This window comes from Coregonus clupeaformis, unplaced genomic scaffold (genome assembly GCF_020615455.1).
Source record: "Coregonus clupeaformis isolate EN_2021a unplaced genomic scaffold, ASM2061545v1 scaf0502, whole genome shotgun sequence".
Taxonomy (NCBI): domain Eukaryota; kingdom Metazoa; phylum Chordata; class Actinopteri; order Salmoniformes; family Salmonidae; genus Coregonus; species Coregonus clupeaformis.
In genome coordinates this window covers 172871-188111 of record NW_025533957.1, presented here as the reverse complement: position 1 = coordinate 188111, position 15241 = coordinate 172871, and the positions used below count along the sequence as shown (strand labels likewise).

The 15241-nt window shown below is 43.0% G+C and overlaps 1 pseudogene; it reads left to right on the top strand.

Moving 5' to 3' along the window:
- LOC123484938 overlaps positions 1-3567 on the top strand; it is a 28374-nt pseudogene extending 24807 nt beyond the window's left edge.
- Positions 3568-15241: the final 11674 nt, after the last annotated feature.

Genomic DNA, 15241 nt, shown 5'->3' with positions numbered 1-15241 from the left:
CAGTCCTATAGGACCCAGCCCACTTTAAGATACAGTCCTATAGGACCCAGCCCACTTTAAGATACAGTCATATAGGACCCAGCCCACTTTAAGATACAGTCATATAGGACCCAGCCCACTTTAAGATACAGTCATATAGGACCCAGCCCACTTTAAGATACAGTCATATAGGACCCAGCCCACTTTAAGATACAGTCATATAGGACCCAGCCCACTTTAAGATACAGTCATATAGGACCCAGCCCACTTTAAGATACAGTCTGCAACAAAATGGGACATAAGACAGAACATTTAAAAACACTAACCTTGGCCAGCTGACGAGAACCTCCTGATCAGTCTGAGCATGTGCCCCATTGCTGAGCCGGCTGGCATGGCAAGTTGCAGGTGAATAAACTACAGTGGCCTGAAGGGGACACAGATTCAGGTTCATTACTTAGAATCCAGAAGAACACGATAAGACCACCCTAATAATGCAGCAACAGCTGTGCTCTAGTTCAGGCTAGTTATTTCAGTTGGAGGCTAAAGAACGTGCTACAACAAGCAGCCTGTTCTATTCCAAAGGTGTAGGGGACAGGATGAGCACCCCTTGGAACACAACCATCTCATCTGGTTCCCCAAATTCCCCCTCACTACCTGTCTTTGTCGCGGCAGCCCTACCCAGCAGCGACGACAACCAGCCCCCGTTAGAGCGAGTGCAATACAGATACTTGTAGGCTATGGAACCCAACGTTCATCAAAGCACCAGCTCTCCTCAATCACCTGCCTGAACTCTCGGATCGGCCTTATAACAGTTTCTCAGAGACCCAGGCAGAGTTGGCAAGGGAGGCACCGGCATAGAGCAGTTTGTTCCATGATTTGGTGAAGTCATTTCCTTGCAAGCTGTAATCACAGCGTCAACACAATACTGTAAGAAATGTTTCTGAGTTTGGGTTAGTTTTGATAATTATCAGGTTAGTTATGATAATTGATAGTTATCAGGTTAGTTATGATCATTGATAGTTATCAGGTTAGTTAGTATAATTGATAGCTAGCAGGTTAGTTATGATCATTGATAGTTATCAGGTTAGTTATGATAATTGATAGTTATCTGGTTAGTTATGATAATTGATAGTTATCAGGTTAGTTATGATAATTGATAGTTATCTGGTTAGTTATGATAATTGATAGTTATCAGGTTAGTTATGATCATTGATAATTGTCAGGTTAGTTAGGATAATTGATAGCTAGCAGGTTAGTTATGATCATTGATAGTTATCAGGTTAGTTATGAACATTGATAATTATCAGGTTAGTTAGGATAATTGATCGTTATCTGGTTAGTTATGATAATTGATAGTTATCAGGTTAGTTATGATAATTGATAGTTATCTGGTTAGTTATGATAATTGATAGTTATCAGGTTAGTTATGATCATTGATAATTGTCAGGTTAGTTAGGATAATTGATAGCTAGCAGGTTAGTTATGATCATTGATAGTTATCAGGTTAGTTATGAACATTGATAATTATCAGGTTAGTTAGGATAATTGATCGTTATCAGGTTAGTTATGATCAATGATAATTGTCAGGTTAGTTATGATCATTGATAGTTATCAGGTTAGTTATGATCATTGATAGTTATCAGGTTAGTTAGGATAATTGATAATTATCAGGTTAGTTATGATAATTGGTAGTTATCAGGCTAGTTACAGTATGATAAATGATAGTTATCTGGTTAGTGAGAGAGATTTACATTTACTAACTGCCTGTTCTTCTGCTCCCCTACAGTGTGAAACCTGGTGGAGTGAACACAATCAAACCTTGGCCTAGAAAATGTGAGTGTTAACTGCTGGGAAGAATTAGCTTGTTATTACTCAGTCTTTTTATAGTAAGGGGTTAGAAAATAATGAAATCATTTTTCAGAGCTTGCTTGATAAGTGAGCTATGGATGTGTGGTTACACTAATAGGACTTCACTCTGTGGTTATGTTTTGCTGTGTGTTTGTGTTTTAAATGACCATACAGTATAACATATCATAATTCAGCAAGTCTTAAATAACCTTTCCTTGGTCCTTTAATAACTAAAAACATTAACATTCTGATGTGGCCCTTTAATACCTAGAAACAATAACATTCTGATGTGGCCCTTTAATACCTAGAAACATTAACATTCTGATGTGGCCCTTTAATACCTAGAAACATTAACATTCTGATGTGGCCCTTTAATACCTAGAAACATTACCATTCTGATGTGGCCCTTTAATACAGAGAAACATTAACATTCTGATGTGGCCCTTTAATACCTAGAAACATTAACATTCTGATGTGGCCCTTTAATACCTAGAAACATTAACATTCGGATGTGGTCCTTTAATACCTAGAAACATTAACATTCTGATATGGCCCTTTAATAACGGAAACATTAACATTCTGATGTGGCCCTTTAATACCTAGAAACATTAACATTCTGATGTGGCCCTTTAATACCTAGAAACATTAACATTCTGATGTGGCCCTTTAATACCTAGAAACATTAACATTCTGATGTGGCCCTTTAATACCTAGAAACATTAACATTCTGATGTGGCCCTTTAATACCTAGAAACATTAACATTCTGATGTGGCCCTTTAATACCTAGAAACAATAACATTCTGATGTGGCCCTTTAATACCTAGAAACATTAACATTCTGATGTGGCCCTTTAATACCTAGAAACATTAACATTCTGATGTGGCCCTTTAATACCTAGAAACATTAACATTCTGATGTGGCCCTTTAATAACTAGAAACATTAACATTCTGATGTGGCCCTTTAATACCTAGAAACATTAACATTCTGATGTGGCCCTTTAATACCTAGAAACATTAACATTCTGATGTGGCCCTTTAATAACTAGAAACAATAACATTCTGATGTGATATGAAGATGATTTGTAATATACCTGGTCTTCTCCATCAGATGCCTGTGATCTCACACTGGACCCAAACACAGTAAACATAAAGCTCTCTCTTTCTGAGGAGAACAGAAAGGTGACACGTAGCGAAGAGGCTCAGCCGTATCCTGATCATCCAGAGAGATTTGAGGACTGTGAACAGGTGCTGTGTAGAGAGGGTCTGACTGGGCGCTGTTACTGGGAGGTAGAGTGGAGTGGGAGTGGGGCTGATATAGGAGTGACATATAAAGGAATCAGCAGGAGAGGATGGGGTGATGATGACTGTGTACTTGGACAGAATGACAAATCCTGGAGTCTGAGCTGCTTTTAACAACCGTTACACTGCCTGGCACAATAATAACCACACTACCATAGACGTCCCCTCCTCCAGCTCCCACAGAGTAGGAGTGTATCTGGACTGGCCAGCCGGCACTCTGTCCTTCTACAGAGTCTCCTCTGACACACTGACCCACCTGAACACATTCCACTCCACATTCACTGAGCCCCTCTATCCAGGGTTTCAGCTTTGGGATGACTCCTCTTCAATGTCTCTGTGTCATGTGGTCCCTGTGCCAAACACATGATGTTTCACTGTAATCATGGTCATGTTCAGTAAGACACACTGGAATAATCAATCAATCAATCAATTTTATTTTATATAGCCCTTCATACATCAGCTGATATCTCGAAGTGCTGTACAGAAACCCAGCCTAAAACCCCAAACAGCTAGTGATGCAGGTGTAGAAGCACTGCATAATAAGTTAACTCTCTAGTCACGAGTTAACTTATTATTATTATATCTAAATAGTCATGATTATACACCACTGAAGTTGATAGACATTGTAAAATAGTAATTCATAGAATGAATCACCACTGTTGTTAAAGGTTCTCATGTAGTAATCATTGATCTTGTTGTTATTGCTTTTTCATTTGTGTTTGTAAATATTCCGGTCTGTAAAATGTTTATTTGTCAAATTGTTGACCAAACAATCCTGCTTCTGTATAAACACAATTACACTGAATGGAATTTACATGTGACAGATTTGACTAATGAAGGTTAATAAAACAGATGGAAGAAGAGCAGTTCTAAATGTTTTATTTTTTATAAGAATATGACATTTAAATCAGTGGAGGCTCCTCAGAGGAGGAAGGGGAGGACCATCCTCCTCAGTGAACTTCATAAAAATGGTAAAACATTTTAAAAGTTAGCCTTTTTAGATCAAACTATACTAAATATATTAATGTCACCAAATAATTGATTAACCCTCCCGTTGTCCTAGGGTCAAAATGACCCGCCACTGTGTTGAACCAACTTTATTAAATTTTTATATTTTTTGGGAGTCATTTGTGAGAAGGAGGAAGTGAGACTTTAAAGAAAGTATCACTGCCTCCTTCTCACAAATGATCCAAAAATATAAAAAATTTAATAAAGTTGGTTCAACACATGTGGGTCATTTTGACCCTAGGACAACGGAGGGTTAAATCACAATGAAGGTCTACAGTAGCCTCAACAGCACTCTGTAGGGTAGCACCAGGGGTGTAGCCGGAGGACAGCTAGCTTCCGTCCTCCTCTGGGTACATTGACTTCAATACAAAACCTAGGAGGCTAATGGTTCTTACCCCCTTCCATAGACTTACACAGTAATTATGAGAACGTCCGGAGGACGTCATCCAACCAGAGCCTGTTAATTGAAGTGCATTCCAGGTGACTACCTCATGAAGCTGGTTGAGAGAATGCCAACATTTGACTAGTACTGCCAGTCAAAAGTTTGAACACACCTACTCATTCAAGGGTTTTTCTTTATTTTTACAATTTTTTACATTGTAGAATAATAGTGAAGACATCAAAACAATGAAATAACACATATGGAATGATGTAGTAACCAAAAAAGTATTAAACAAATCAAAATATATTTTACATTTGAGATTCTTCAAATAGCCACCCTTTGCCTTGATGACTGCTTTACACATTCTTGGCATTCTCTCAACCAGCTTCATGAGGAAGTCACCTGGAATGCATTTCAAATAACAGGTGTGCCTTCTTAAAAGTTAATTTATTTCCTTCTTAATGTGTTTGAGCCAATCAGTTGTGTTGTGACAAGGTAGGGGGGGTATACATAAGATATCCCTATTTGGTAAAAGACCAAGTCCACATTATGGCAAGAACAGCTCAAATAAGCAAAGAGAAACGACAGTCCATCATTACTTTAAGACATGAAGGTCAGTCAATACGGAACATTTCAAGAACTTTGAAAGTTTCTTCAAGTGCAGTCGCAAAAACCATCAAGCGCTATGATGAAACTGGCTCTCATGAGGACTGCCACAGGAATGGAAGACCCAGAGTTACCTCTGCTGCAGAGGATAAGTTCATTAGAGTTACCAGCCTCAGAAGTTGCAGACCAAATAAATGCTTCACAGAGTTCAAGTAACAGACACATCTCAAAATCAACTGTTAAGAGGGGACTGTGCGAATCAGGCCTTCATGGTCAAATTTCTGCAAAGAAATCACTACTAAAGGACACCAATAAGAAGAAGAGACCTGCTTGGGCCAAAAAACACGGGAAATGTACATTGGACTGGTGGAAATGTGTCCTTTGGTCTGGAGTCCAAATTAGAGATTTTTGGTTCAAACTGCCGTGTCTTTGTTAGACGCGGTGTGGGTGAACAAACAAAATACGTTGTGGAAATATTGTACTTGTAAATTGTTAGACTCCAACAAGACCCAGAGAGTAGAGTCTCCAGTACCCAGCTGTCAGAGACTCCAACCAGACCCAGAGAGTAGAGTCTCCAGTACCCAGCTGTCAGAGACTCCAACCAGACCCAGAGAGTAGAGTCTCCAGTACCCAGCTGTCAGAGACTCCAACCAGACCCAGAGAGTAGAGTCTCCAGTACCCAGCTGTCAGAGAATCCAACCAGACCCAGAGAGTAGAGTCTCCAGTACCCAGCTGTCAGAGACTCCAACCAGACCCAGAGAGTAGAGTCTCCAGTACCCAGCTGTCAGAGACTCCAACCAGACCCAGAGAGTAGAGTCTCCAGTACCCAGCTGTCAGAGACTCCAACCAGACCCAGAGAGTAGAGTCTCCAGTACCCAGCTGTCAGAGACTCCAACCAGACCCAGAGAGTAGAGCCTCCAGTACCCAGCTGTCAGAGACTCCAACCAGACCCAGAGAGTAGAGTCTCCAGTACCCAGCTGTCAGAGAATCCAACCAGACCCAGAGAGTAGAGTCTCCAGTACCCAGCTGTCAGAGACTCCAACCAGACCCAGAGAGTAGAGTCTCCAGTACCCAGCTGTCAGAGACTCCAACCAGACCCAGAGAGTAGAGTCTCCAGTACCCAGCTGTCAGAGCCTCCAACCAGACCCAGAGAGTAGAGTCTCCAGTACCCAGCTGTCAGAGACTCCAACCAGACCCAGAGAGTAGAGTCTCCAGTACCCAGCTGTCAGAGACTCCAACCAGACCCAGAGAGTAGAGTCTCCAGTACCCAGCTGTCAGAGACTCCAACCAGACCCAGAGAGTAGAGTCTCCAGTACCCAGCTGTCTCTATGAAGAGTAACTGGTCCATTGTCAGTCTCCACATTTTATCAGCAGAACGACGCCCTTTGATTAAAGGTTAGTATGAGTGAGACGGTACTTTCAACAGTACTTTTATTGTTCCGAGGGTATTGAGTTCACTTCCTGGGTCGGGGAGAAAGGGACAGAACTCACTCTGTTATATCAGTAGCTGTTGCTTACTCTGCTCTGTTAAAAAGTTCATTATGACATCACAGTCATTGAGAAATAGCAGTGAACGATCTCAATGTCCTTATGTTTTTATAATGTTCTTTCAGCTCTCTGCCAGAGGATCACTCCAGGTGTGCAGTGTGTCAGCAGGTGCTGAGGGATCCAGTCTCTATCACCTGTGGACACGGGATTCTGCAGACAGTGCATCACCAGATACTGGGAGAAACCTGCTCCTTCAGGAGACTATGACTGTCCTCAGTGTAGAAAGAGATCCAGAACACGTCCTGTACTACAGCACCTGAGTGAACCCAGTGATGCAAACCCTCAACCATATTTGTTGATATGACATGGCAGGTGGAGAGGGAGCCCCATATATAACTCTGTGGGGACACCACTAGGTGGAGTCAGAGTGCCACTGTCACACCACAATTTATTCTCACCACAACTACGAGTTATTGTTTAAATGGAATGGAATAGTCCCAAAGGTGCAAAGATCAGTGGAAATCAAGTTCATCTAAAATACAGTACCTAACATTATGAATCCTTTACCCAAGTCTAGTATGAAGCTATGATTTCAGGATGTTCAGAACATTCCATTTTCAGACAGAAAGGTAGAACTGACCTGAAACAGGATACTGGGCCTCATAGTAGGAGTGCTGATCTAGGATCTGCCCATATAATCTTATTCATTATGATCTAAAAGGCTAAACTGATCCCAGATCAGTACTCGTACTCTGAGGTGGTTTGTGGATACGGCCCCTGACCTGAAACAGGAAACTTTTCTCTTCATTTAAGCTTTTGTGTTAAAATTCTAAATCCCTGTAGCTCGTCAACATGGGTTCCTACTGTAACTATGGCAACCAGGACCAGATATACTGAATTACTGTGTTGATGTGTCTATACAGATGAACAACTCTTTCCATAATGGAGGACCAGATATACTGAATTACTGTGTTGATGTGTCTATACAGATGAACAACTCTTTCCATAATGGAGGACCAGATATACTGAATTACTGTGTTGATGTGTCTATACAGCTGAACAACTCTTTCCCTAATGGCCTTGTCATTGAACAAGCCCAGAAGGCCAAAGCCTCTTCTGCACACAACATGATGGACAATATCTTTAAACAATATCTTCAATTAAAACCCTTCATTAAAACCCACTAAATATAATTTTAGTGAATCAATCAATCAATCAATCAATTTTATTTTATATAGCCCTTCGTACATCAGCTAATATCTCGAAGTGCTGTACAGAAACCCAGCCTAAAACCCCAAACAGCTAATAATGCAGGTGTAGAAGCACGGTGGCTAGGAAAAACTCCCTAGAAAGGCCAAAACCTAGGAAGAAACCTAGAGAGGAACCAGGCTATGAGGGGTGGCCAGTCCTCTTCTGGCTGTGCCGGGTGGAGATTATAACAGAACCATGCCAAGATGTTCAAAAATGTTCATAAGTGACAAGCATGGTCAAATAATAATCAGGAATAAATCTCAGTTGGCTTTTCATAGCCGATCATTAAGAGTTGAAAACAGTAGGTCTGGGACAGGTAGGGGTTCCATAACCGCAGGCAGAACAGTTGAAACTGGAATAGCAGCAAGGCCAGGCGGACTGGGGACAGCAAGGAGTCACCACGGCCGGTAGTCCCGACGTATGGTCCTAGGGCTCAGGTCTCTCAGTTGGCTTTTCATAGCCGATCATTAAAAGTTAAAAACAGCAGGTCTGGGACAGGTAGGGGTTTCGTAACCGCAGGCAGAACAGTTGAAACTGGAATAGCAGCAAGGCCAGGCGGACTGGGGACAGCAAGGTGTCAGCATGCCCGGTAGTCCTGACGTATGGTCCTAGGGCTCAGGTTCTCAGAGAGAAAGAGAGAACGAGAGAATTAGAGAGAGCATACTTAAATTCACACAGGACACTGGATAAGACAGGAGAAGTACTCCAGGTATAACCAACTGACCCTAGCCCCCCGACACATAAACTACTGCAGCATAAATACTGGAGGCTGAGACAGGAGCGGTCCGGAGACACTGTGGCCCCATCCGAAGAAACCCCCGGACAGGGCCAAATCCCTTGTCCTTCCAGGGGTTAGACTATTATCAGTGAGTCAGGTGTTCTCTGAACCTGGTCCTGGAGAGCCACTGGGTGTGAGCTCTGTGGGCTACGGAGTGAAGCTACACAAACAGACTGGTGACTGAAAGTCATCTGACCTTGGCAAAGGACATTGGAATCAGTGTGTCCATGGAACTAGCTGCTAAAGAGGCTCACCAGTTGAGTTCATCAGGAACTTAGTGGGTTCATCTAACAATCCTAATCATCAGCTGATACATTTTAATCTCATACACAGGGTAAACCTTCCACCTAGAAAACATCATTTAATAGAAATCACAACCGCTCCTCTGTGTGATCTATGTAATCAAGGTGCCTTGGGCTCCATTTAATCATATGTACTGGGAGTGACCAGGGGACATGTTTTGGAAAGAGGTATCCTCATACCTCGTTGCCCCAAACTGTTATTACTGAATGATAATTCACCACTGTCATTACAGCAAAGACGTATAATGTTGTCAGGTTGGACAGCAGGTAAAAAGATGTTGGAACTAAGATGGCAACCACCACACCTCATTGGATCAGAACTTTTATAGATATGATTTATTTAGAACTATCCACTGCTAGGATCCATGGGGCTAGCCAAACAACAAATGCAGCTGAAACCATAAAATAACTCCTGTAGTGGGTTTTACCCAACAGATTGACCGTTAATTATAATTTGTGTGCAAATGTGTACCTTGATTTAGTATTTAATTTAATGGAGATCAGGTTGGGTGTGTTGGGGTGGTCCCAGGAGGGGTTGGAGGGTGGGTTTGGGTGGTCCCAGGAGGGGTTGGAGGGTGGGTTGGGGTGGTCCCAGGAGGGGTTGGAGGGTGGGTTGGGGTGGTCCCAGGAGGGGTTGGAGGGTGTTTTGAGGTGGTCCCAGGCGGGGTTGGAGGGTGGGTTGGGGTGGTCCCAGGAGGGGTTGGAGGGTGGGTTGGGGGTGGTCCCAGGAGGGGTTGGAGGGTGGGTTGGGGTGATCCCAGGAGGGGTTGGAGGGTGGGTTGGGGTGGTCCCAGGAGGGGTGGAGGGTGGGTTGGGGTGGTCCCAGGAGGGGTTGGAGGGTGGGTTGGGGGTGGTCCCAGGAGGAGTTGGAGGGTGGGTTGATGCAGCTGAGGTGGGTGATTGTATATGTGGTTTATTATAATTGTATTTATCTGCAATAACTAGTTTCCATAATATACTGATATATATTTTAACAGTATTGTGTCTCTAGCTGTATAACCATTCCTGCTGCTATTTGTTCTGATATATATTTTAACAGTATTGTGTCTCTAGCTGTATAACCATTCCTGCTGCTATTTGTTCTGATATATATTTTAACAGAATTGTGTCTCTAGCTGTATAACCATTCCTGCTGCTATTTGTTCTTGTCTGTGTTCCTTTCAAATAAATAAAAAGTTTCAACAGAGTTTCAACTGAAAATCAGAGACCGGGAAATCAAGTCACATGCTGGTGTAAGGACGTGGATTGTCCAGCCTGTGGTAAAAAGGGCAACATCGGACAAGTCTCCAGAAACAAAAAGAGAACAGAGAAATCACAAAAACGGGAAACAAGAAAAAAGGCATTCCAACGAAAGACACATAGACATGTTCACACTGTTGAGTAAGAGAACACTGAGGTGAGTGACTCATCAGACCAGGAAGTCACACTGAAAATCCTGACTTTTTCCTGGCGGGCTGCACGGCTACTATGTCTCCCCCTTGCTAGAGGGACAGCCGGTGGGTATGGAGATTGACACAGGGGCAGCTGTATCTCTTGTGTCAGAAAAAAGACACTGAAACACCTTCCACTTCAACCAGCGCACCTCGTGTTAAAGACTTACACAGGTGAATCTGTCGCTGTGAGAGGCATCACTGATGTCACAGGTCAGGTAAACAGACAAACTGAAAAGATGCCACTCTATGTTGTGAAAGGAGACTATCCATCCCTACTGGGATGTTCATAGTTGGAGAAAATCACACTGGACTGGCCATCAGTGCATACAATGACACATGGAGACACAGACCTACCTGCCATCTTAAAGAAACATGGAGAAGTCTTTAATGGACAGCTGGGTAGTATGAACGACATTACAGGGAAGCTTAGCATTAAGCCAGACAGCAAACCAACGTTTCTGAAAGTAGGACCTGTACATTATGCTATCAGACCAAAGGTCAAGGCTGACTTGGAGGCTTTAGTCAAGAACAAAGTACTGGAGCCGGTCAGCATGAGTGAATGCATGAGCAACACCCATCTACCAGTCCTTAACACTAGAACCGCCTGTTCTTTCAGCATATAAGAACCCGCTAGAGAAAGTTACCAGGCGTCCACTTTAGCATATGCATCAGATGCATATCAACCAGCAAGGTGCAAGGTGTGCAAACATGGTTTGTTAAATAAACGCTTGATAAATAGTGCATTAACTGTTGTAAATTATTTATTGCATGAAGAAATATTAGTGGAAATATATCAATAAAAAAATAACAACAATAGTTAATTCTACAAAATAGGCCTATAGCCTATTTCTGTTTCCCTTACAATAAAAACATTACAGTGTAAACCATTTAATCAACTGTATTTGTAGATTCAATTAGTAATAGAGTTAATAAAGTCGATTTACAGTTTATTTTGACAAAGTACAAATGAAAAAAGTATAATAATAATAATATAACCAGCCAGGTGTTCAGGTGAAATGATTTGCTGTATTCCTAAACAAAAGCACCAGTGCATGAACAATTGTAAAGGATGAATTGCATAAATACATTTTTGTGGAAATATATTTATGACAAGATATAAAAACAATCATTTGTTGCTTGTATCGACACTGTACCGTGCCTTTACACATGAATCAATCACGTCTTCTCTTTATGCTTTGGATCCACAAACAAATCAAATCGGTTGCCCTGCACACAGTTTTCATGGGCCTTGTTCGGTGTGCACCTGCCGACTTGACATTGTGTATTTTTCCCCAGTGGGAGCTGTGGTTCTTGGGGAAGAGGGAGAACAGGACCTGCTGTCTTGACATTGTGTATTTTTCCCCAGTGGGAGCTGTGGTTCTTGGGGAAGAGGGAGAGCAGGACCTGCTGTCTTGACATTGTGTCTTTTTCCCCAGTGGGAGCTGTGGTGCTTGGGGAAGAGGGAGAGCAGGTCCTGCTGTCTTGGCATTGTGTATTTTTCCCCAGTGGGAGCTGTGGTGCTTGGGGAAGAGGGAGAGCAGGACCTGCTGTCTTGACATTGTGTATTTTTCCCCAGTGGGAGCTGTGGTGCTTGGGGAAGAGGGAGAACAGGACCTGCTGTCTTGACATTGTGTATTTTTCCCCAGTGGGAGCTGTGGTGCTTGGGGAAGAGGGAGAACAGGACCTGCTGTCTTGACATTGTGTATTTTTCCCCAGCGGGAGCTGTGGTGCTTGGGGAAGAGGGAGAACAGGACCTGCTGTCTTGACATTGTGTATTTTCCCCAGTGGGAGCTGTGGTTCTTGGGGAAGAGGGAGAGCAGGACCTGCTGTCTTGACATTGTGTCTTTTTCCCCAGTGGGAGCTGTGGTGCTTGGGGAAGAGGAGAACAGGACCTGCTGTCTTGGCGGCCTGCTTGGTGACTGTAGCTTCTTTCTCTGCGTTCATGTGGTTCTCACCAAGCTCACATGCCAGATCCATGATGAAATGTCTCCTGCTGACTGTCTTGTCAAGGCATTGCTTGTACAACACGTGTTGATAGCAGTCATGTCGAGCACATTGTAGAACACCTCAACAGGCCAGAGGAGAGTACCCCCTTTTACAGAGTACAGTCAACAGGCCAGAGGAGAGTACCCCCTTTTACAGAGTACAGTCAACAGGCCAGAGGAGAGTACCCCCTTTTACAGAGTACAGTCAACAGGCCAGAGGAGAGTACCCCCTTTTACAGAGGTACAGTCAACAGGCCAGAGGAGAGTACCCCCTTTTACAGAGTACAGTCAACAGGCCAGAGGAGAGTACCCCTTTTTACAGAGATACAGTCAACAGGCCAGAGGAGAGTACCCCCTTTTACAGAGTACAGTCAACAGGCCAGAGGAGAGTACCCCCTTTTACAGAGTACAGTCAACAGGCCAGAGGAGAGTACCCCCTTTTACAGAGTACAGTCAACAGGCCAGAGGAGAGTACCCCCTTTTACAGAGTACAGTCAACAGGCCAGAGGAGAGTACCCCCTTTTACAGAGTACAGTCTGGACATCTGGTCGAGTGCATCCACACCAAGCTTTAACATAAAATAAAATAGAATAGAAAAGGTTATAATTATATAGAATGATAATACTAATAGTAATAATATGAATGTAATATAATAAAAGGGGATCCTATTTGGTGTTTGGCAGATGGGAAGGCTATCTGTATATGGTAGAGATACTGTATATACCTTTGTGTGATTGTAGTCTGTCACTGTCTCCGGTTTCTTCTTCTGGTCACCGCCGGTGGCAACAGTGGGGTGCATGGTGCTGAGGAAGCTAACACTTATTTATTTTACATCTGTACACCGTGAGTGTTGCTTTACCACTCTCCATCACACCGTGAGTGTTGCTTACCACTCTCCATCACACCGTGAGTGTTGCTTTACCACTCTCCATCACACCGTGAGTGTTGCTTTACCACTCTCCATCACACCGTGAGTGTTGCTTTTTACCACTCTCCATCACACCGTGAGTGTTGCTTTACCACTCTCCATCACACCGTGAGTGTTGCTTTACCACTCTCCATCACACCGTGAGTGTTGCTTTACCACTCTCCATCACACCGTGAGTGTTGCTTTACCACTCTCCATCACACCGTGAGTGTTGCTTTACCACTCTCCATCACACCGTAGTGTTGCTTTACCACTCTCTATCACACCGTGAGTGTTGCTTTTTACCACTCTCCATCACACCGTGAGTGTTGCTTTACCAGCAGCTTCTGCCTTTGTTTGTTCACTGTTCTGAGCAGGATAGTCTTCTTTACTTTCTGTTTCAGCTCAGCCGTCTCCCCACCCTGATAATCAAGTGTTTTATTGGTATCTTCCACTAGATGGCAGTAAACACCTGCTGTAACTAGACTACGACTATGTGTTCGGTTTCATACATGCAGTTTCCCAGAGGAGGAGTGCTGATCTAGGATCAGGTCCCCCCTGTCCATCTAATCTGTTTCATTATGATCTAAAAGGAAAAACTGATCCCAGATCAGTACTCCTACTCTTTATGAATACTGTCACAGGTGACTCCTCAAGACATTTAAATATTTCCCCTTAAACCACTCAAATGTTGTTTTAGCAGTATGCTTAGGGTCATTGTCCTGCTGGAAGTTGAACCTCCATCCCAGTCTCAAATCTCTGGAGGACTGAAACAGGTTTCCCTCAAGAATTTCCCCTGTATTTAGCGCCATCCATCATTCCTTCAATTCTGACCAGTTTCCCAGTCCCTGCCGACAAAAAACATCCCCACAGCACCATGCTTCACTGTGGGGATGGTGTTCTCGGGGTGATGAGAGGTGTTGGGTTTGCCCCAGACATAGCGTTTTCCTTGATGGCCAAAAAGCTAAATTTTAGTCTCATCTGACCAGAGTACCTTCTTCCATATGTTTTGGGGAGTCTCCCACATGGCTTTTGGCGAACACCAAACGTGTTTGCTTATTTTTTTTTCTTTAAGCAATGGCTATTTTCTGGCCACTTCCGTAAAGCCCAGCTCTGTGGAGTGTACGGCTTAAAGTGGTCCTACGGACAGATACTCCAATCTCCGCTGTGGAGCTTTGCAGCTCCTTCAGGGTTATCTTTGGTCTCTTTGTTGCCTCTGTCATGGATCTCCCGAGTGGCGCAGTGGTCTACTAGAGATCCTGGTTCAAATCCAGGCTCTGTCGCAGCCGGCCGCGACCGGGAGACCCATGGGGCGACGCACAATTGTCCCAGCGTCGTCCAGAGTAGGGGAGGGAATGGCCGGCAGGGATGTAGCTCAGTTGGTAGAGCATGGCGTTTGCAACGCCAGGGCTGTGGGTTCGATTCCCACGGGGGCCAGTATGGAGAAGAAAAAAAAATGTATGCACTCACTCACTCTGGATAAGAGCGTCTGCTAAATTACGTAAATGTAAATATGTGTGTGTGTGTATATATATAAAACATGGGGGACTGGAAGTGATGCAGACAATTACATTGATGGAAGTTACAATCTATCTGCAATATTAAGCTGATCTACCCCCTTTAAAAAAACAAATAAATAAAATAATAATATTAATTACCTGGAAATTGTATGTCATCCAGTCTTAAAATGTCTGCAAAAACCAAATATTGAAATACTGTTAAATATTTAAAAAACCATTGTTATACATTGAGTGAATTGTTATCCATTGAGGGATATTGAATAGTATACTAACGTGCTGGGTAATTTTTTTCTACAACTGTGATGTAACTGAACATCCACTAGGTGGAGCCAGTGGTCCACTCTTGATTAGACACTTCACATAAAATAGAAATTTGTTTGGTAAAAACAGTAGGATAAATACATATGTAGGTAGATATATAATATTATACTAACATTCTAGATACACACACACA